The sequence below is a fragment of the Carlito syrichta genome, unplaced genomic scaffold (genome assembly GCF_000164805.1).
Source record: "Carlito syrichta isolate Samal-C Ts95f unplaced genomic scaffold, Tarsius_syrichta-2.0.1 Scaffold309428, whole genome shotgun sequence".
NCBI lineage: Eukaryota > Metazoa > Chordata > Mammalia > Primates > Tarsiidae > Carlito > Carlito syrichta.
In genome coordinates, this window is record NW_007253524.1 from 37,446 (window position 1) to 61,904 (window position 24,459).

General features: G+C 38.9%; 1 protein-coding gene across 1 annotated transcript in view; it reads left to right on the forward strand.

The window, feature by feature from the left end:
* Nucleotides 1-24,459, forward strand: part of LOC103269668 (inactive phospholipase D5-like) — a gene marked incomplete at its 3' end in the record, with an annotated part of 91,369 nt that overhangs the window by 14,215 nt on the left and 52,695 nt on the right. The gene's annotated exons all lie outside the window — the stretch shown is intronic.

The following is a 24,459-nucleotide window of genomic DNA, read 5'->3' on the forward strand; positions in this document are numbered from 1 at the left end:
CTTGGTTATCACATTTTAAAATCTCCATTTATATAGTAGTAGTCTGTTCTTTTTTATTTTTATTTACTTATTTTTATTATAAAGATGTGAAGTACAATTCAGGGTTAGGTATACAATTGCTAATTATCCAGGTATCCTTGTTGATGAGGTGTGCCCCTCCTTGCCCTAGCAGTTTCTCTCAACTGCCAATCCCACCTCCCCTCCCCTGACAGTTTCCCACTACTGTCAATCGCTTTCTTATAGTATTGCAATTGTTCAAGGTCCGCTTATGAGCGAGAACATATGGTACTCTGTTCTTTGTTTCTGTGATAGATCACTGAGTGTGATCGACTCTAAATCCATCCAAGTTGCTGCAAAGTCCATATGTTTGCCCTTCTTTATGGCTGAATAATATTCCATTGTGTATTTATACCACATTTTTTTCTCCAGTTCAGCTTTGGTGGGCAACATGATTGGTTCCATGTTTTTGCTATTATGAATAGAGCTGCAACAAACATTCTTTTTTGTAGAATGATTTGAGTTCCTCTGGGTATATTCCCAATAGGGGAATTGCTGGGTCATATGAAAGGTCAATTTCTAGTTCTTTCAGATACTGCCACACTGTCTTCCAAAGAGATTACACTAGTTTGCATCCCCACCTGCAGTGTAGAAGCGTTCGATTTTCTCTGCATCCTCGCCAGTATCTATTATTGTTTGTTTTATTAAAGATGGCCATTCTTTCTAGTAGTCAGTTCTTAAAACATGAAGAATTTAGAACTAGATCTTCCAGTTGGTATGGATTGTGACCCATAACAATGACCGGTTTGGGGATATTATTTGGTGTTATTGCAGCTATCAGTTATTGTGTATCATATGCCAACTGCCATATAAGGAACCTAATACTATCTCATTGGTTCTTATACTAAGGCAGATATTGTTTTCCTATTTTATAGATGAAATGATAGGTTTAAAATGATTAATAATTTACCCACCTAATGGGGGTGTTGGTGAGCTGAGATCTGTTGGAAAAAGAAAAAGTGTTTACTTCTAGCCTCTTAGTTTCAGTGGTTACAGCCCCCAAAATTAACGTGACAAAAGACAGATTACCATGAGAAAAAAAGATCAATTTCATATGCATGTAAGTGGGGTTTACAGATATAAAATGAAAACCCTATGGGGGTTGTTGGGCCCAGAGACTTATTTACTAATTTAACAAAAGGGCAGTAAATTTGTGAAGCAATAGCAAGACAAAGAGTTTTAAGCTTCTAGGGTAAATTGTAGGAAGGTAAATATATGGGGAAGTTAATGGAAGATAGGATTATTTAGTAAAGTCTATTTCTACAGGCGCATCTTGGTACCAACTTTTCCTATTTTTTATGGCCATAAAATTCCCCAGAGAGAAGGAATTCATGATAGTTCTCATTTCTCAGAAGTTTCTGCACTTAATCAGATAAGGAAAGCTCCAAGAAGGTTTCTTTAGCTCAAAATAGACCTTTTGCCAAAGTGGCCTATTTTGGCATGGCACATTCTGATTCCCTTCAGTTCAAATCCCAATCTGGCTGATTCTCCTTATTTTTTATGCTCCAAGGGCCTGCTTAGGGCTGCTGTGGTGAGGGCTGTCCTCTAAAAGTGATAAAGAAATACCATGACATTTATTACACTGTCCAACACACTGTGCCCCTCACAGTCTAGATGAGCTCATGTCACTATGTTTCCTATAGTGCAAATCTTGCTATCAGTCTTTGCATTGTGAGCATCTTCCATCACTAGACTTTAGTTGTTAATGCAGACCCATTTTTATTTCCTGAACCTGCTGGGGTGGGATGGAAATATATAGTAAGTGTACATTAAGATTTTATGACAGTAGACCAAGTATGTTACATCCCAGAAATGGACCTTGAAAAGACATGTTGCTTCTGAATCTTTACAACCCCTCTCAGAGTTTGCCTGTATAATACTGCGGTCCAGTTCATGGCACTGTACTTCCCTCTTGATTTTCCTGCCTGAAACTTTTTTCTCCTACACAGTTATTGGGAATGTAAATAAGTATAGCCACCATGGAGAACAGAATGGAGATTTCTCAAAAACTAAAAATAGAAATTTCATATGATCCAGCAATTCCACTACTAGGTAAATATTCAAAAGAAAGGAAATTTATATATCAAAGAGACATCTGCACCCCCATGTTTGCTGCAGCACTATTCACAATAGCCACAATATTGAATCAACCTAAGTGCCCATCAGTGAATGAATAGATAAAGCAAATGTGGTATATATACACAGTAGAATATTTTTCTGCCATAGAAAATAATAAAATCCTGTCATTTGCAACAACACAATGGATGGAACTGGAGGTCATTATGTTAAGTGAAATAAACCAAACACAACAAGACAAATGTCACATATTCTTACTCATATGTGGGAGCTAAAACGCGTGGATCTTATGAAGCTACAGAATAGATTAGTAGTTATTAAAGGCCAGGAAAGGGAGGGGGAAAAGGGCAATGAAGGGAGAAAAAAGGATATAAATGTACTCATCACCATGAACTGTACCTTTAAAAATGGTAAAGGCCAAAAATATTTTTTAATTTTTTAAAATTAAAGATGTGGGGTATAATTCAGGATTAGGTATACAAATGGTCATCGTACAGGTAAAATCTGGGCCTCCCTTTGGTCCCCACTTTGCCTGGTTTGACATCAGGTACACTGATGTTATGTGCCTCACCTCCCTCTTCTGGCGGTGTCCTGCTGGTCTACTCCTGTCTTTGTCCTCCCAGGAGACCATAGTCCTGAGCTCTCAGCATGCTTCCCCCAGGAACCACTACAGACATTGACCAGAGGACAGAGACTTTTTCAGTGAATACATCGCTGACTGTTGAAACTTTTCCATTGATTTCTCTACTCAAAAAAAAAAAAAGAAAATATTTTGTTTCTGAATTTTGCATGCCTGTAAGATATAAATCCTTGCACTGCATTTTTTAACCCCAATTCATCTGAAGATTAGGTTTGAGAGATTGCTTTTCTATATGAAGTAGAGGTGAAGGTTCTTTGAAGTCCTGAGGGATCCTCTGCTTTTTTTATGCACAGCGTTCTCATAGACATGAGATTCGAGTCCCCTGCTGTAGTCCTATGTTGTATCCATGCTGTAGTCAGTCTTCCTGGGCGCAAAAAGCACCAAGCTCTCCCAGGCCTCAGTGCCTTGGTGTTAATTGCTTTCTCTCCCTGACAGTCTTCCTCCTTATCTCTATCTCCTGGGTTTCACCTGAGGCAACCCTCTGCCGGAGGTGTGCTTGTTCACCTTGAACCTGTGAAATTACTGTCCTTGGTATTGCTATACTGCCCAGAGCCGACCTCTGTTATGATATTCCTCATCTACTATTGAACACCAACTATTTTCTTTTCCCACTGATTTAACCAGCCTCACAGGGGGGCTTATTTTATAAAGTTAGTGTTTTGAAGTCATTGAAAATTCCCAGTAAAAACGGGGACTATAAAACATTTCTAACTTTAACTCAGTTTGTAATATTGAGCTGCTTTATGTAAAGGCTCCTTGTGACTTTAGTGGTCTTTCTTTTTGTATTTGTTTTTAAAGGGAGGCATAGATAAGAGAGGGACTTTGCCCCCTCTAGTTTTAGCTTATTGGGGATATTATGCACAGGGCATTCTGGAACTCCAAAAGCATTAATATCAAATGTCATATATCTCTCAAAATATTATTAAATGAATGAGTATTAAGTTTGGACTTTGGTCTGAGATTAATGAAAGTTGAGTCAAGGGGTATTTTAAACAATCTAAGACACACTCAATTTATGTGTAAATCAATCTATCTTGGAAATGTGATATTGAAGGTTGATTACATTGATTTGTATCTTCTGTGTCTCTTTCAAGGTTCAGGCATTAATAATTTTTCTCTTAGAGGCCTCAATTTTTATTGTCTCTTGGGAATCAGGGGATAGTAAAAGCTTCTTTCTGGACCTTTTTTTTTTTTTTTTTTTGGCATGTCCATGACAGATGAGTTAGGACAAACCTCAAGTATGTGCTTTATTACCTTTTTCTGATTGAAGCTATTCTCCCTATTACAACTTTGGTAGAGAAGGAAGCAGTGACATTTGTCCTTTGTATACAATACAGTTGTTTTCATTCCATGTTTAATCCCAAGGATATCATGCAGAGCAAAGTCTTTTGCTGATGTAAAGGGGTGTCCATTTGGTTAAGCTAGTAATACAGACATTTGAGACTCTACACCTTAATCAGTGCATGCTAAACTATCTTCTCATCTAGATTGTAAGCTTGTTGGGGTTGAGAACTCTGTCTTATTAATATTTACTTGCAGTACCAGTGAATAGCACATGTTCAAGTGTTAATGACAAATAGAAATGAAGAAATACAAAGTGGAGATAATATACATGGCTCAGGAGTGTCCCAGATAGGATGGGTGCTCAAATAAAGATTAAACTTGGATAAAGGGGGGATAAAAAGAAGTAGCATGGAGTAGAGAAGAACTGGACTAGGAAAAGAAAAATTTTCAAGTCTCCACTGAATTTGCTGAGTAAACTTGGGAAAGTCACTTAATTCTCCATTTTTATATTTCCATCTGTAAAATGAGATCATCTAGGATGACCTCCAGAATTCTTTCTCCCTCTAAAAATTATATGTCTATGAAATGCCAGAAGATTGAGATAGTTAATGATATATTTCATTACCATGTATGAAAAATGCTCAGATATATTCATGAAATGTCTAAGCTTTATGGAATGTTTAAGCTTTTAGAATTATCAAATTATAAAATTTATATATATATAAATTTATATCAAACTTATAAAATTTTTAGAATCATCAAAATTCGGTGGATGAATTTGTATTTTTTCCTATCTGTCAATATTTATCAAAGATCACCTTTGTATAAGGACTGTCTGTGCAAAAGTTGGAGATACAAAAGGGAATTATCATCAGTCTCTAGTGCCAAGAATATGTGTGAGATTGGTGACTTAAGAAAAAATTGCATTGCAGCATAAAAATGCTAAAAATGAGGAAAGTCCCTAGTGCTAGGGAATCACTGGAAGGAGCCCTAACTCTGGGAGAATGACAGGGCAGGTCATTTAACAATTCCAGGCTTGCCAAGCAAGGGCTACAGCATGTGCAAATACTTGACAATATTAAAAGATTCAACTTCGTCACAAAATGGAAGGAAGAGAGGGACAGGAGGTGTTACAAATAAGACTGTAAACACCACATGAAGGTCATATACACTAGGCTTAGGAATTTGGACTTTAAACTAATTGGGAGCCATTAAACAGTTAACAAGAATAGTTCCACTTGCATCTCAGGCAATAATAATATAGTTGATGAAGTAACCAGTTTTCTTCTCAAAGCATATTCCTTGATGCCTGTTTGAGAACCTTCTGAATGCTTGTTAAAATGCACATGCCTGGGATTCAGTCTAATTCAACAGAATCAGAATTTCTGTGGGTTTGGCTTAAGAATTTGCATTTTTTTAAAAAAACCCCATGGAATACTACACAGCCATAAAAAAGAAGGAAATCATGTGCTTTGCAGTAACATGGATAGAGCTGGAGAACTTCATCCTACATGAACTAAGAAACAGAAAAACAAACGTGTCATGCTTTCATTTAAATGTGGGAGCTAAATGTTCATAAAGATGGAAATAATAGATCCCCAGGGACACCAAAAACGGGAAAAGCAGGAGGGAGGTTAAGGTTCAGAAGTTACCTGTTGGGTCTGATGTTCACTGTCTGAAGCCCAATCCCCACCAGTACACAATATGTCTATGGAACAAACATGCACTTGTACCCCTTGAATCCAAAATAAAATAAAACATACACACACACACACACACACACACACACACACACACACACACACACACACACACCTCTTACAATTTACCAGCTTAAAGTGTGGGAACACCTGAGTGAGCTGAAGTCAGCTAGACATTGAATCTCAGCACTGCCCCTTAGCAGCAGCTGTTTAATTTTTGCCAAATTACTTAGCATCCCTGAGGCTGGGTTTTCTCTTCTTTATAAATTGGTTCAAGAGTACAGACCTCATAGGATTGCAGTTGGGATTAATTGAGATAACATATGTAAAGCACTTAACATGCTATGTACCAGGTTCGGGGATATATTGGAATCACCTGGAGAACTTATTCAAACTCTGCGCTCCCTAAGATTCTGGCTTAGGGTGTAGAGAACGCAAGAAACTCCCCAGAAGAGGATTTGGGTTAGGAACGATTAGGAATCACACACAATGTTAATTCACTTTCTTTTTTTAATTTTAGAAAGAGATTTCTAAAGGAGAGAGTATCCAGTTGTCTAAGTGATTTATATGGGTCTAATTCAGATGATTGGTTGTGTCCAAATGTAACTGTAAAATGCCGCTCTGTTTTGAACATGGTGGCATTCATGGGTCAATTAAGTGGAGATGTCCAGAAGTTGGTTCTAAATAGTGGACAAGGGCCTCAGAAAAAGCCTGAGGTGGTAGTAGAGTGAGCTGAAAAAGGGGTAACGTCCCAGGCATGAACAGGATAGAGGATAGGAAGAAGCCTCATGACTCACTTCCATGTCAACACCACACTTTAAGGTTTTTGAGGAAAAAAAATCCAGTGGGGGAATTTGAAAAGAAATGGCTGTAGGAAGAGAACCAGAAGAGGGTTTTATGTGAGAGACACACTAAAAAGAGACTGTCAAATGTTCACATTAAAATCAAGTAAGTCGAAAAGTTCCTCTAAAACGGAAACCCTGTCTTTCCAAATGGTTGGCGCTTTGCTCATCATAGTTGGTTGGGTGGTGGATTGATTCTGGAGAAACATTGGTACCTGTGGTTTTATATGCTTGCCTAAAATACCAGATAAAGCTTCAGAGGCAGATAGTGGTTGATTGCTACACTTTGAGTGGGAAGAATACTTCCAAGCACCTCTTGTTCTCAAGAACAATGAGCTGACATCTTGGTAATCTAGAAAATGTTGCAAGCCAGCACAGTGGCTCATGTCTGTAATATCAGCACTTTGGGAGGCCAAGGTGAGAGGATTGCCTGAGCCTGTGGATTTGAGACCAGCCTGGGCAACATAGCGAGACTGCAACTCTACAATAAATCCAAAAATTAGCCAGGCATGGTAGCATGCACCTGTAGTTCCTGCTACTTGGAAGGCTGAAGTGGAAGGATTACCTGAACCCAGCAGCTCGAGGGTGAGGTGGCCGTGAGCATGCCACTGCACTCCGGACTTGTGACAGAGTGAGGTTCCAACTCAAAAAAAAAAAAAAAAAAGAAGAAGGAAAGAAAAAAGAAAACTTTGTGTCCTCTGGGGAATCATAGGATAGTTTTCAGTACAAAAGTGAACACCTACTTCTAATGGTTTTCTTTCTAGTTAGTTGTTAATGATTGATTATTCAGTTACATCTTTATTTCTTGATAGAGATTTTAATATGAGGGTAGATATTTTTCTCTGGAGTAAGAACATTTTGGAATGAAGGAATTCATGTCGTGAAAATTGTTAAAAGAAAAAACCTAAGACAGATTGAATTAAACCGAGTTTAATTGAGCAAAGAACAAGTCCTGAATCAGGCAGCCTTCTGAACCAGAGCAGGCTCCCATGTGGTGGAACAGACTTACGGACAGAAAAATAAAAGTGACAGTACAGAAAATGAAAGTAGGATACAGAAACAAACAGAATGTTTACAGCTCAGTCTTTATCTCATTTGAACCCAATTTGAATAGTCAGCTGTTTTTGATTGGCCAAAACTAGGTGATTGGCACAATAGTAGGTTATAGTCTGTTTACCTATCCAGCTAGGTTACAGTTCACCATGTGAAAAGTTACATTGGTCCCTAACTTTTCTGGCATCAGGGACAGGTTATGTAGAAGACAGTGTTTTTTTTGGGGGGGGGGGGCGGACAGAGAGAAAGGAGGGGATTGTCAGGCATCAGGCATTAGATTCTCATAAGGAGCACAACTTAGATCCATCACATGTGCAGTTCACAGTAGGGTTCAAGCTTCTATGAGACTCTAATGCTGCTGTTGATCTGACAGGAGGTGGAGTTCCAATGGCCACTTACCTCCTGCTGTGCAGCTCGGTTCCTAACAGGTCATGGACCAGTACCAGTCCACAGCCTGGGGTTGGGGAATCCCTGCTCTGGTTCAGACTCCAAGTATGCAAAGATTAGCCCAATATACTTGGGACTAAAATTAATTTAACAAATTTAAAATCCCAAGTACACTGAACTTTATAGCACAACTTATGGCAATTATACCACATGCTGAAAGGATGCTCTTTTCGCCTCCTGTTTGAAATGTATGGCTTTGTTATAACATTTTCAAGAAGCCAGCATATTTGACGTTCCCTGCCTTGAGTTTTATCATTCTTAATTAGCTCCATTTAAAACTGTTAATAACTACCGGGGGTGAGGGGGGGGAAGGCTGTTCAGCACATTGTTCTTTTCTAGAGCTAATGTAAGGAAATATAGCTCACTAGATTTTAACTTTGGAACAGTAGATACTAAGTAATTCTCGTTTATATCATCAAAAGATTATTCAGTACACTTATTTACTCAAAAAATACTTTTATCAAGTGAGCCATATGCAGTCATATTTTTCCAAAAAAAATCTAAAAGATTGGAAAAGATAGCTAATAGAGAATATTGTTAACAATTTTTCTTCCAAGAGTGCAGTTTGAAAGAGAATGGACTGTATTCTGTAGAGTTTTGTTTTGGTTTTTTTTCTTTCTCCAAGTCAGAAGAAGGGATGGGACAGGATCTAGAACTTACTTAATATGAGTGTATGTCAGGAACTGTAAATAAACAGTATCTTTTTGCACTTTGATTAGACTGAGAGAAGTCAATTAACTTATCCACACACAAACAAGAGACAGCTTCTGACCAGGAATACAGTCTCTGTCCCTTAGGACTCCAGCACTACCGCATGTTTCCACCCAAGGGAGGAACAACCTCAGCTACAGTTCTTCTTTCTCTCTCTTTTTCTTCCTTCTTCCCTCCTTCCCTTCCTCCCTCCCTCCTGCCTTTCTTCCTTCTTTTCTTTCCTTCCTTTCCCTTCTCTCTTTCTCTCTTTCTTTTGAGGTTGGGTCTCACTCTGTCACCCAGACTAAATTGCAGTGGCACGATCATCACGACTCATCACGACCTTGACTTTCTGGACTCAGGCAGTCCCCCCACCTCAGCCTTCTAAGTAGCTGAAACTACAGGAACACATCACCACACTTGGATAACATTTTTATTTTTTGTAGAGGCAAGGTCTTGCTATATTGCCCAGGCTGATCTCCAACTCCTGGGCTCAAGCAATCCTCCCCTACTCCTGCCCACTGCACCTTTATCTTTAGTTTGCAAATACTTAGCAGATAGTTTTGACTTCCAGAAACCAGTAAAAGTTCTTTGCAGCAAACACTTTGGAAAAAACAGGGCATGAACAACATAATTAATTTTATTTCTGATCTGAAATGTTATGGGATTATAGTGGAATAAGACTTCCAGAGTTGTAGTTGACTCTCAGAATAACTTCAGAAGAGATCCCAGTAAGTTCTGAGAGCTGTGGGGTGTCAGGGAAGGTGCACATGTGTGTGTTCTACCCATCTGTTTACTCTGTCTTCAGGAAATGTGCAAGCTATAGCAAGGACTGCCGTTTGCGAAGGACCAGAGTCCATGCTTGGCAGCATGAAAGGATTCAAATTCAATTAAAAACAAAATAGCACTATGCAGGTCGACAGTCCTGTCTATGGAGTCAGCCTACCCACTATCACTTAGACCTCTGCTTAGCCGGGCTCGGTGGCTCAGCCTGTAATCCCGTGCCTTTGGGAGGCTGAGGTGAGTGGATTGCCTGAGCCCGCGGGTTCGAGACCTGCCTGGGCAGCGAGACCTCGTCTCTACAATAAATCAAAAAATCAGCCGGGCGTGGTAGTGCATGCTTGTAATTCCGGCTACTTGGAAGGCTGAGGCAGAAGGATCGCCGCAGCCCAGCAGGTCGAGGCTGCGGTGGCCGGGAGCGGCCACTGCACTCCAGTCTGGGCGATAGAGTGAGACTCCAACTCAAAAGAAAAAAGGCCTCTGCTTTATAGTTACAGCAAGCTGGTATGCAAAGAGAGTTATTTGAGAACATAGAGAAGATTGGAGAATAATAAACTAGAGTTTATGCTTATTTTTATAGGTGATGTAGGACCACTTTCCAGAGATATAGGATGTTTTCTAGCCTTATGCTCAATGTTTCACAGTGCAAAGTATGTACTCCACAAATGTGCTTTATTTTTAGCAAAGAGTAATATGAATCACTTTTGCTTATCATGCAAATTCATTTTTTAATGGAAACTCAGTACTGCCTCTGATCAATCTACTGAAACTATTTTGTTTTTTACTCACCTGATTTGATATATTCTAGATTTATTCTTATGTCTTGGATTTGGGCTGAGAGCTCTTGTTACATGTTAACTGGTTCTCATTTGCCTAAAATTAGTGGTGAGTGCCTAAAAAATGCCTTTTAAAATGTATTTACAACAAATTGCTTTGTTGTGAAGGGGAGGGTGAAACAGAAATTGGGCATGCTTCTTTCTCTCTCTGTCAAACTTGTATTTTCCATTTTATGCATCTGGTGATGATTAAGATTTTAATGCAGATTTTAATGCTTGACTGCAAAGATCTGACTCTGCAGGGATGTACTTACTCTCTTTGTTTAAGATATAATGATTTCACATTATCCTGCTTTGAGCACACTATATTTGTCAACTTTATTTCTTGTTTCATCAAGTCATCTATGACTTTTCTGCTTCCTCAGGCTGGTCTTGAACCCACAGGCTCTGGCAATCCTCTCGCCTAGGCCTCCCAAAGTGTTGAGATTACAGGCCTGAGCCACAGCACCCAGCCAATACATATGTTAGAAAGTAATAAATGCTGTGGAAGGAAGAAAACATAACACAGATAATTTGATGGGGAGAAAGAGGGACTGGTGGCAACTTCAAATCATGTTTTCAGGCAGCCCTCACAGAGTCAGTAAATATTGAATAAAGACTTGAAGGGGGTGGATATCTGGGGAAGAGGATTCCAGGTGAAAGGAGAATGGTGATAACATGCATGTGTGCTACCACCATGGTATCAGCAGGACAGTGTGGGCAAAACAGAGTGAGCAAACATACAACAGAGTCTATTGAAACATTTTAGCACTAGAAGACTGAAAATATTGTAAAAATGTAACTTTTTTTCCTGCTGTTACACTGGGAGCAAAAAAAAAATGTTCAAATGCGATTTCCTGCCAAGTAAGGATTTTAGAGATTACAGGCTTGCATGCAGAATTCTGAATGGGGACAGCAGTTCCAACACACCTAGGGAATTTGAGAAAGACTGCAGGCATTGTCAGCAAAAGGGACCACAGCGATCTATTGTATTCCCTTTATTATCAAAATAACTCCTGAGAAACATTAGATGGGCATGTTAACTCTTCAAGGCAGTGGAACATTCCTGCATGCATTTTGGGAGTAATTCTTGGAAGGGATTTTTGTTTTAAAGACAGACCAATAGCCTTTGGGTTGTCAGCTTTATATTGATAAACTGGGGAAAGTGACTATCAGGTGCTACCTTTGGAAACTACAAAAAAGCATTAACATAATGGAAGCTCAGTGAAGGTAATTGAAGATATAAATCACCTAGCCTCAGCTTTACAAGTCACATGTGGGACTTTTTTATTTCTATGAGGCACAAAACCCATCATTTTGTGATGTACAAATGTCATCAACAGCCAACTAAAGATTTTTTTCTCTTTTCAGTTTTCTTCTTCATCTGTTTTGCTGTTTTTATTAAACAAGAATAAAACTTTTCTTTTTAGCAATAGTTTCTGTTAATCAAAATAATTATAACAATGGTAATTTACTGTACTCTTACCAAATATTTATGTTCATTCAACAAATATTTGTTAGCTACTTACTAAAAGCATCATTCGGGAAGGGGGTAAGAGAGAGTAAAAGATGTCTGCCTTTGTGGAATTTGGATTCTAGTAGGAAAGACAGACAATAAATGATAAGACAGATAGGTAGATTAGATAGATAGATAGATAGATAGATAGATAGATAGATAGATAGACGAGATAGATAGATAGATAGATAGATAGATAGATAGATAGATAGATAGATAGATAGATTTGTTTATGTGTTTGTTTTTTGAGTCAGAGTCTCACTCTGTCACCCAGGCTGGAGTGCAGTGGCATGGTGTTCACTGCCACTGCAGCCTCGACCTGCTAGGCTCAGGTGATCCTTCTACTTCAGCCTTCCAAATAGCTGGAGCCACAGGAGCACGCCACCACACCCAACTAATTTTTTGATTTATTGTAGAGATAGGTCTCGTCATGTTGCCCAGGCTGGTCTTGAACCCACAGGCTCTGGCAATCCTCTCGCCTAGGCCTCCCAAAGTGTTGAGATTACAGGCCTGAGCCACAGCACCCAGCCAATACATATGTTAGAAAGTAATAAATGCTGTGGAAGGAAGAAAACATAACACAGATAATTTGATGGGGAGAAAGAGGGACTGGTGGCAACTTCAAATCATGTTTTCAGGCAGCCCTCACAGAGTCAGTAAATATTGAATAAAGACTTGAAGGGGGTGGATATCTGGGGAAGAGGATTCCAGGTGAAAGGAGAATGGTGATAACATGCATGTGTGCTACCACCATGGTATCAGCAGGACAGTGTGGGCAAAACAGAGTGAGCAAACATACAACAAATGAGACCCTTTCTACCATGAATGTGTGAATGTGTGCCGTGGCACCTGGCACATAGTCAAGGCCCCAAAGCCATGAAACCCCCATTCTGCCTTCAGCCAGCTTTCACCCACCCCACCCATCATGTGTGTAGACGCTTCATTAAGTAATCCAGCTGCTTTGGTGGTCTTCTACATGTTCTGTGGGATCTTCATGATGCTGACATCTGTCATGATAATATCTGTGTCTTTGATGATGTTATTTTACATTTCGCAGGCATTGCAGTCCCATTGATGTTTTGATGAACAGAGCATCTTTTTGCCTGTTAACCATAATGATGTTTATAGTGAGGAAAGAGAATTCCTACATGGCTGTGTAGAGTACTTTCCCTTTTACCCTCTGAAAGTTTGTTGAAAAATCAACTGACAAAAGACAGGTTAACTGGAGAAAAGGCATACAAATTTATTAATGTGTACCTAGGGAAAAATCACAGAAAGATTACCACAAACCCTCAAAGGGGTATAGAAGCTTATATACCACCTTGAGGTTACAGCTAGAATCAGGGCTCTTAGCATAGCACAAAACAGCTTATAGCGGTAAATCAGGTTATGGTTACAAGACAGGTTATAGGCGGGAAAGAAGAGGAGACCTAGCTAGCAAAGATGGTCTTGTTATGTATATAAAACCTCATGGGTAGCAGCCCTCAGAAAGAATAGATGGTGAATGTTTCTTTCAGATCTTTAAAGGGGTCAGACTTTTTTTTAAGATCTGAACAAGGAAAGGCCTATCAATGTAGATTTTCTAGAGATGTAATCTTCCCTACAAAAGATAGCTTTGTGGGGTTACTTCTGTCTGCTGGCTCTCTGAGCAGTCATCTCCAAGTATGTCAAGAAAATTTGGAGCTACAATATTTTTATTCCCATCTGTTGATTATGGAATGTTTTGTGCTACTCCAAGTAGTTTGCACATCTCTGATGGAGAGAATTTTGAAAATTTGAGAATCTCCGTTCAAAGGGAATTTTTTCCTGCAGACTTTTTCTCAGCCTTTTAAGTGGTGGTTCGCAACTCAGCAGCACATTAGAATCACCTGGAGATCTTTAAATTACATTTCAACCTCTGGAAACGGGGTTTGGTAATATATATTAAGCTCCCTAGGTGATTGTAATAGGCTACCAGGGCTTAAAACTGCTCAGTGAACTGCTTGAGTATGATCACCAACTCCTTATAGGTTGGTGTCATGTCTGTATCGGCTTCTGTATCATCATATTACCATGTCTCCAAGGATCAGAAGACCGTGAAGACTTTCTATCTGCAACATGGAAAGCTTGCAACTCAGCGTCTTCTCAGTCTTTTCATCCCAGCTTAATGGACGTCTGGTTCCCAAATTCCACTAGGTCCAGAGCTGGCATATGACCAAGCTCTCCTATGTTTCCAGCACCTTTCTCAGATTCTCATGCTGGGCAGCAAGTCTCTAGATATAGGTGTGAGGGACTCTGAAAGCAGAGCGTGTCCTTCAGTACCCTCTTTCCTGAAGTCATGGCCAGCTCCTCCTGGCTACCTCCCTGCTTTCTTGAAAGTAGTGAATCATAAGGCTTCAACTTCCGTTAGGAGACCTGTGTATTAGTGTATATTTTAAAGGTGGTTTTTTAAAATGTCCACAAGTTAGACATTAGAACTGTACTTCATGTTGCACTGCTCAATATGACCCCTAAGGGATCCCAAAAATAGGTAATAATTTTAAGTGTGCTACGTGTTAAAAATACAGTAAATCATTTATTTTAAAAAATAAAATCATTTATTTAAAAAATACAGTAAATCATTTATTTTAAAAAATCAACTACAATGTAGTGCCATAAACAAATGGGATGTTAAATTTTTTGTATGTACATTTTAAACAAACACATTCATACACACAATTATATTGAAAAGAGGCCATTTTGGTTACATCAAAACAGTCATTTAGAAAAGACTTAAAAACTTGTTTTCCAAAAGCAGAAATATAGTTTGATGATGCTAAATACAGAAGTCTCATTAATTGAGGAAAGCAATTCTGCAAAACAGAATGGCCTTAGATCGTCTCACTGCATCCCAAGGAGGCACTTGCACTATTATGAAGGTGCACACTAAATGCTGCACCTTCATCCCAGATGAATAAGGGAACAAAACAACAATGCTGGACCAGATGAAAACTAGTATCAATGCCATAGGTGATTCAAATACATACAGTAAGGAGGTACGTGGGAAGGTTTCAGATTGGTCCTCAAACATTTTCTCTTGAATCTCGCTTGTTCCGAAAGGTGTTCTTTCAGAAATAGAAAAGTTCCTCCTAACTATGTTAATAATATAAGTCTTAATATATGTCTTCCTCAAACTTTGTGTGGGATGTACTACTAGGATTCCTAAGCTTGTAACCAAGTCTCTAACCCACAAAAGTCATCAGAGGGAGGAAGACATATGCATGTCCAGGCTGAAGCAGCAAAACATAAATAACTTTATGATGGATACATGGCTTTAACTGACAGTGGGTTACTACCCTGCACACAACCACGTTCTTTCGATTTATAAGACTATGCGGACCCTCCCTGGAATAGAATGAGTCACTGATCCCATGGTTGTATTTACATAGCTAGTGAAATAGATTAGTATTCATTTCTATGATCAATAGTTAAAATTAGAAATACAGGCATATTAATCTTCTAGCCATAACCGGCACACTCTTTTATTTTCTTGTGCCCATTGGCTAATGATGTATCACAATGAATAATGCTTTACTTTGTAGTAAGCTCCACTAATTCCCTTGCTTGGAATTACTGATAGATAAAAATTACAGGTTCCTTGTAACTGGTACCAAGAATATGCAACAATGAATGTTATAATTGACAAAATGCAGTTGTACCTAGAATTCTTATGGAATGCTTTGTAAGTCATTAGTTTTATGTTAATTGATAGCAAACCTCCATGCTTACCTTATATGCACAGACTGTAAAATCCGAGGAGTTGAACTGACCTTGCTATCTATACTGGCTTGTCTCCCTGATTTCCAGATTCAGAAATAAGCTTCTTTCTTCCCAGTTTCTTGCCCCTCAACTCGTATTGGCAGTGTGAGAAAGCAGCTGTATATTCCAATGACCATATATATATGTATGGGTTAGGGTTATATATGGGTTATATATGTATACACACATACACATATACATATATACACTTATGTATATGTGTTTATATGTATTGGTGTATGTTATTTATAATCACTACAGATAATCAGCCTGGGAGGTCAGCTGATCTTCCTTTGGAAAAACTATTTTTTATCCTGAAATTATGTTAATTGTGAAGATGGGAAGGGGTGGGAAGGTGTTACAATGATATTATAATTGAAGTTGAGGAATTTTATTTAGCAAAGTAAAAAGTGGGTGATTCAGTGTTATCTGAGGTGATTTTTCTTTAAATTCGCTGATTCATGATATTAAAAACAAACAAAAAATACCCAAACCCTGGAAACCTCTATGTCCCAGGAAGGTTTCTTGGAGCCCCTCCCTTCATTGTCTGAGTCTCTCAGTGACATCAGGGGACTCAGCTCAGCAAGACAGTCACTTACCTTCACCCCTTCTCCAGGACATTCCCACACTAGGTGTGATTTCATATTTTAATCTCTCCTACCTTTGTGCTAAAAAACATTATTTTTCTCCATCTTTTTTTCCCCTTTTCTCTTCTTGAGGTCCAATTTCCCCCTTTTCTAATTAAAACCAACATTCTCACAATTGGGGGAAAAAAAATATATATATATATATACACGCACACACATACACACACACACACACACACACACACACACACACACACACACACACACACACTTTTTTTAAACCTGTATACTTATTCCCCTGGGACAGAAATCCCATGTCTCACTTGAGGATTCATAATGGACAGAATAGTTCCAGGTAAACCAAAATGTGAATTAATAAACCTCTTGACCTAACAAAGCATTCAACCGGCTAGTCACAGAGCTCTCTTTCTTTCAGCCTCTCAGCACACTTGCTTGGAAACTGACCCAAGAGCGTCTGGGTCCTGGCGGTGTCCTCTGGCAGCATTTGGCAGAGGAGCCTGAAAAATAGCAAAGCTGACCTTTTCTCTCCCAGGAGGAATATGAGGGGACTCAGGGTACCAGCTTCCTAGAAAGTGCTCTCTGCAGATCCCCCCCTCCCTCCTTGTTTGTCTGTCTAAGCACTTGTCCTTTATTCACTCACAATCACCTTTTTCTTCTTAGACATGCTGCTTTTTGAGAATATTCCAATGTCACCTTTCCAGAGTTACCCCCTCCACCCCCGCTTCAAGCTGCAGTAAAAGTAAAGCTTTTAAAATTTCTTCTTGACCAGCTACTCAGGCCTGTGTCCTGTGGGTTTGAGAAGCAAAAGGAAAATGACTTGCCACTGATCACCCTGATGGGGACGACATCATGATCAGGTTGTCAGGCTCTTGACCCTTCTTCCTCTCCATGGAACATTTTTTTTTCTCAGAAATCTCACGATTGCCCTGGAATAGGGAATAGAATTTATTTTGAACATGGAAGACAGTCAAGTTTTTTTAAAAAATGAAATTCTTTGCTATGGACCTATTTCTTAACCACTTTCTGACCTAGTTCATAATATTATCAACAGAAGCATAACTAACACAGAACATGGTTCTTGCTTCAAGAGATTGAAAAAATAATAAGATATAAAAGTTTTAAAAGAAAGTCACAGTTTATTCTGAGATGAGATAGCTGGCTTCAATTTGAGCTTCTCCATATAATTGTTGGAAACAGAGAAGCAGGAGGGAGGATAAACTTATATTTCTCTGCTGAAAATGTGTTTGACAAATTCTTGAATATTTTCAATCATAGATTCATTCATAAAAATAATTTAAACTTTGCATGCTAAATAGTTAATCATTAAGTAATTAATAATTTAAAGTTTATATGTTTACCTCAATAGTAACTAGTAATAATACCATTTCCAACTAAAGAAGATGGCAAGGCATTAAAATGAGAAAAGCTAAAGTGAAGTTTCAAAGACATCTCGTGTAACCTTCTTCCCAGTACAGGAGACCTGTACCCCAGACTTAACAAAAATCATGAATGTCTCTTTGGTCACCTCCAGTAATAGGGCACGCTGCTTCCTGAAGAAGCTGCTCCACTGTTGGACGTCTGTCAAAAAACTACATTGAAAACAAAATGATCCCTTTGGAATTTGATGCTCCAAAAATAGGTAGTAATTTTAAGTGTGCTATGTGTTAAAAATACAGTAAATCATTTATTGCTCAAATACTAATGACAACTGGCGTTTATTACATGATTACTATGTGCTAGGTACTTTGCCTCCATTATGTCATTTATTCCCTAAATAACTTATAGGGACTACAATTCTTTCCACCTTTTCCACAGAAAGGAATAGGCATGGAGGATTTAAGTAACGTACCCAAAGTCACCCTGTTGGAAAATGACTGAAACAGGATTCAAGCCCAGGCCCGTGTAGAACCCAAGCTTTCAGCCATTGGTTGCACTTTTCACTTCAACCCTATTAGGTATATATTGAATTTCTATATACAAAGTAGAGACTCTCTTATCTAAGTAATTTCCCCACGTAAGTGAAGTCTTAATGTAGATCTCTCTGAGTCCAAAACCTGCACTTTATGCCATAATAACTCAACCTGAAAGCGGCAAAAAGCATCAAAAATTAAAAGATCCTGTAGCAAGTTGTCAAGGCCACTGGAGTTGATGACCCAAGAGTTTCAGTGTCCACTGGAACTACAATATTATTTCAATAATAGAAGCATAGAATCCTAGAGCTGCAGGGATTATTGAGAACTCTCCCAGACTAGATAAGCAAGTAAGACTGAAGGGTAGAAATATATTTTTCATCTGTATTTCCCTGACATGTAGTATAGTTCTTGAATCACTATAGATACTCAGTAAACAGTTGTTGACTCACGAAATATATCTGCCAAGAACTTTTACAATAAATGAGATTCTTTTCTATGCTATAACTACCTTCTGACCTAGTTCATAAAATTATCACCAGAAGCAGAACTAACACAAAATGTGGCTCTTGCTTCAAGAGTTTCAAAAAATTTCTTGTAGATTTAAGCAAATGTCCTTCCTATTTTTATTTATTGATTTAGATTACATCTATTTCCAAAATAGATGTCTGTTTAAAGTGTCTATTAAGGCCATTGCTTTACTAAATTCTGGTGCGACCACGGGCTCTTTGATCTATGACCAACACCATGTTTCCTGGCTTTGGTCCCCTCCCTTCCTTTGGGGGGGTGAATCTCCTCTCTCCTCTCTCTCTCTCTCTCCTACTTTCTAAATAAACTATATTTTCTAATCTAAAAAAAATAAAGTGTCTGTTAAATCTACATGTCTATTTAAATTATTTAAAGGAGCCAGGCTTGGTGGCTCAGCCTGTAGTCCCGCGGCTTTGGGAGGCTGAGGTGAGTGGATTGCCTGAGCCCACGGGTTCGAGACTCGCCTGGGCAGGCGAGACCTCATCTCTACAATAAATTTAAAAAAAAATTAGCCAGGCGTGGTAGCGTGCGCCTGTAGTTCCAGCTACATGAAAGGCTGAGGCGGAAGGATCGCCGGAGCCCAGTAGGTTGAGGCTGCGGTGGCCGGGAGTGGCCACTGCACTCCAGTCTGGGTGACAGAGTGAGACTCCAACTCCAAAAAAAAAAAAATATTTAAAGGGTCTTTCTTTCCAGTGCAATTTTTATTTGAATAGTATGACTTTGATAATTGGTTAAGTTTTGGTGCTTACCTCATGGTCTTTGTTTTTCCTGTAAAAAAGTCATGGCAGCATAGAGTCCCAACGGCAATGACTAAAAGTATGACTATGAGCCAGAGAAAAGCACCAACCCTAGAGTTTTCAGTCATCCACAGCAGTAGCAGCAAGCCTGCCTACGTGTTAGAGTACAGAAATCCTCAGGTAGGTTGCTGCTTGACCAAATTACACAGGAGCACAATAAAGAAAATATATAGCCCTTCTATATGTTGTTTGGGGTTGCAATTAATTTACATAAATCAAGAAGCATTGGGGCTGCAGAGACAGTTCAATGTCTGGATTTTTAAAAATTCTTGTACTTCAAAGAGAGAAAAAGCCCAAATAAACACAATCAGAAATATAAAAGATCAAATCACAACTGACCCTGAAGAAATACAAAAGATTATCGGAGATTACTATGTACACCTATATAGAAATGAACTTGATAACCTAAATGAAATGGAGGACTTTCTGACATCACACAACCTCTCCAGGTTGAAACAAGAAGACACTGAGACACTAAATAGACCAATAATAACCCAGGAAATTGACTCTGTCATATGAAAACTACCTACAAAAAAAGCCCTGAACCAGATGGCTTTCCAGCAGAATTCTACAAAATGTACAAGGAGGAGTTGATACTAATCCTATTGAAAGTATTCCAGGCAATTGAGAAAGATGGAATTCTTCTCAGATCATTTTACAAAGCTAACATCACACTGATACCCAAACCGGGTAAAGATCCAACAAAAAAAGAGAACTACAGGCCAGTATCCCTTATGAACATAGATGTGAAAATCCTCAACAAGATTCTAGCAAATTGGATCCAAAAACACATCTCAAAAATCATCAACCATGACCAAGTAGGCTTCATCCCCAGGATACAGGGCTGGTTCAACATTTGCAAGACAATAAATGTAATTAAATACATCAACAGATGTAAACACAAGAACCACTTGATTATCTCATTAGATGTAGAGAAAACTTTTGATAAAATTCAGCATGTCTTCTTGATAAAAACCTTCAAACACCTAGGTATAGAAGGAACATACCTCAAAATAGTAAGTGCCATCTATGATAAACCCACAATTAACATATTGCTAAATGGAGAGAAACTGGAAACATTTCCCCCTGAAAACTGAAACAAGACAAGACTTCCCACTCTCACCACTCTTGTTCAACATTGTGTTGGAAGTCCTAGCTCGAGCAATTAGGCAAGAGAAGGAAATCTGAGGCATCTGAGTGGAGAAAAGAGGAGCTCAAGTTAATCCCTCTTTGCTGATGATATGATCCTATACCTTGAAAATTCAAGAGAATCTGTCAAAAGACCTGCTTGCACTGATAAAGGACTTTGGCAAAGTCTCCGGGTACAAAATAAAGGTGCAAAAGACAGTTGCATTCCTATACACCACCAACAACCAGGCAGAGACCAAAATTAAAAGCACAAACCCATTCACAATAGCCACCAAAAAAATGAAATACCTCAGCATCTTCCTAACCAGAGAAGTGAAAGAGCTTTACAATGAGAACTACAAAACACTGCTCAAAGAAATCCAAGAAGACACAAACAAATGGAAAAATATTCCATGCTCATGGATAGAAAGAATCAATATTGTTAAGGTGTCCATCCTACCAAAGGCAATGTACAGATTCAATGCAGTACCCATTAAGTTACCAATATTATTCTTCTCAGACCTGGAAATGACAATACAGAAATTCATATGGAAACATAAATGATCGTGAATAGCCAAAACAATCCTTAGCAAAAGAAACAAAGCATGAGGTATCACACTTCCAGACTTCAAACTTTACTATAAGGCTACAATAATCAAAACAGCCTGGTATTGGTACAAGAACAGGCACATAGACCAATGGAACAGGATAGAGATTCTGGAAGCAAGCCTCAATTCCTCAACCAACTCATCTTTGACAAAGCCTCCAACAACAACCACTGGGGAGAGGAGAACCTATTCAGTAAATGGTGCTGGGAAAACCAGCTGATCACATGCAGAAGATTGAAACAGGACCCCTACCTATCACCATACACAAAAATTAACTCTAAATAGATCAAAGGCCTAAACATGAACAAACTATAAGAATCTTAGAAAATGTAGGAGACACCCTTTTGGAAACTGGAACTGGCAACCAATTCCTGATCAGAACCCTAAATGCCCATACTTTAAGAAATAAGATAAACAAATGGGATCTCATCAAACTGATGAGCTTCTGCAAAGCAAAAGAAACCATCAAGAGAGCAGGGAGACAATACACAGAATGGGAAAAATATTTGCCAACTGTATATCTAACAAAGGTCTAACATCTAGGATCTACACGGAACTCAAATGCGCTGAAAGGAAAAAATAAAACAAACAGCCCCATTAAAAAGTGGGCAAGCCGGGCTCGGTGGCTCAGCCTGTAATCCCAAGCCTTTGGGAGGCTGAGGTGAGTGGATTGCCTGAGCCCGCGGGTTCGAGACCCGCCTGGGCAGCGAGACCTCATCTCTACAACAAATAAAAAAAAAAATCAGCCGGGCGTGGTAGTGCATGCCTGTAATTCCGGCTACTTGGAAGGCTGAGGTGGAAGGATTGCCGGAGCCCAGCAGGTCGAGGCTGCGCTGGCCGGGAGCGGCCACTGCACTCCAGTCTGGGTGACAGAGTGAGACTCCAACTCAAAACAAAAACAAAAACAACAAACAAAAAAAAAGTGGGCAAAAGACATGAATAGATACCTCTCAAAATTAGATACCTGCGCAGCCAACAGACACATGAAAAAGTGCTCAGCCTCACTCATAGTCAGAGAAATACAAATCAAAACCACATTGAGATACCACCTAACCCCTGTAAGAATGGCCATCATTAATAAAACAAACAACAACAGATGCTGGTGAGGATGTGGAGAAAAAGAAACACTTCTACACTGCTGGTGGGAATACAAACTAGTGCAACCTCTTTGGAAGACAGTGTGATAATGTCTGAAAGAACTAGAAATTGACCTTCTATATGACCCAGCAATTCCCCTATTAGGAATATACCCAGAGGAACTCAAATCTTTCTCAAAGAAGATACCTGCACACATACGTTTGTTGCAGATCTATTTACAATAGCAAAAACATGGAACCAACCATGTTGCACACTGAAACAGGACTGGATTTTAAAAATGTGGTACATATACACAATGGAATATTATGCAGCCATAAAGAAGGACAAACAAATGGACTTCATGGCATCTTGGATGAATTTAGAGTCGATCATACTCAGTGATCTATCACAGAAGCAAAAAACAGAGTACCATATGTTCTCACTCATTAGCGGGCCTTGAGCAATTATAATACAATAAGAAAGGAATTGGCAGTAACAGGAAACTGTCAGGGGAACGGGGAGGGAAACTGCTAGAGGAGGGAGGGGCATACCTCATCAACAAGGGTACCTGCATAATCAACTTTTGTATACCTAACCCTGAATTGCACCCCACATCTTTATAATAAAAAATAAAATAAAATAAATTCTTTAAAACAAAAACAAAAACAAACCATTGTACTTCAAAATGCAGTTTGTCTTTGTTGGCATATACTAGGGGCTACCAAAGTTTCTCTTCCAACTTAGAAAAATAAAGCTTGTGATCAGAGCTAAATTAGTTAATAAATAAAAACTAGAAGTCATCCCTGAGAAGGAGCCACATGAGCTATCTGTAAATACATTATTGAAGAGTTTAAAGACACTCCCAAATCCATTCAGGATGATATGTATGCAATTTCAGCAAAGCAGAGCTATTATATGATTAGAATTTCAAACAGAAAATTGTATCTTAGTTGGAGGAAAAATAAAAGAAAGGATAGGAAGGAAGTGGATCTGCTGTGGAAACACAGGAAGAGAAACAGAGGCAAGCACTGATTAGGAGGGAAGGAGTTTTTCTCAAGAAAACTAAAGGATCCTTGGGCAAGTTTGCTTCTGTCATGAGTCAGATAATTCAAGTGACCTTACATGAGAAACACTTTTGAAGACCAATGATCTTTCTTTTTTCAATCATTGTTCTTCCAAGCAGCTTCTTAAATGTGAGAATATATGTTGACCAGACCTACTTGTTCATTCTAGGCTATGGTAGATTAATGCAAGGCCATCTGGCTGGTATGTCTTTGAGCACTACTAATGCAGTTTCACATTGGGAGGCATTCTAATTTCATTATATGGATCAAATCAGGTTTCTGAGTTTATAAATCTGAAAACCTGACTTTGGGGTGATGAGTTCTCCAAGGCTCATGCCACTGGTAGGGATCTATTTGAATGATCAGTTGACCTCCTTTGGAGTGGGAGACTCCTTTGAGTAATAGCAGTAGCCTTGGCCACAAGGTTAATGTTCTTGGGTTCTCTTGCTGGTTGCTTCTCAGGCCCCAGGTGACCACTAAGTTAAATGCTCTTGACATCTGGCTCAGACAGAATCTCTAAGTTATGACCCTCACTGTCATTGCCTGCCTCCAAGTTCTATTATCTCAAAGTGGTCTTACCTTGCAAAACCCTGTAATAGTTCAACACCAATGAAGCATGTCCTCTACAAAGGCAACTATGACTTAAAAAAAAAAGTCATTGTATTTGTTCATCAAAATGGCAGATAGGCAAAAAGTGAAGGAAAGGTTATCCTTCGGAAAAGATAGAAGAACTATTCTCAGTATTTGACCAAAATGTGGGAAATGAGAGGGCCATACAATGGACATGAGTTATTTGAGAAGTATGAGATACAGAGTTTTAAAGAGAAAAAGGTGACCGTACTCTTCTTCTGTTTTATCAGACATGAGTATATTAAAAGTAAGCCTGATCAGGCCTATATTAAGAAGACTTATGTCTATGTGCAATTTTATAACAATGCTACTAGAAAAACTTCCTTAGACCTTAAGTGATGAGAATGGAAACTGCTCTTGAAAGTTTTAAATTAGGATAATTTAGGAAAACCTAAAACATGACAGCAGAATATCTGCCTCATATGTTCAGTA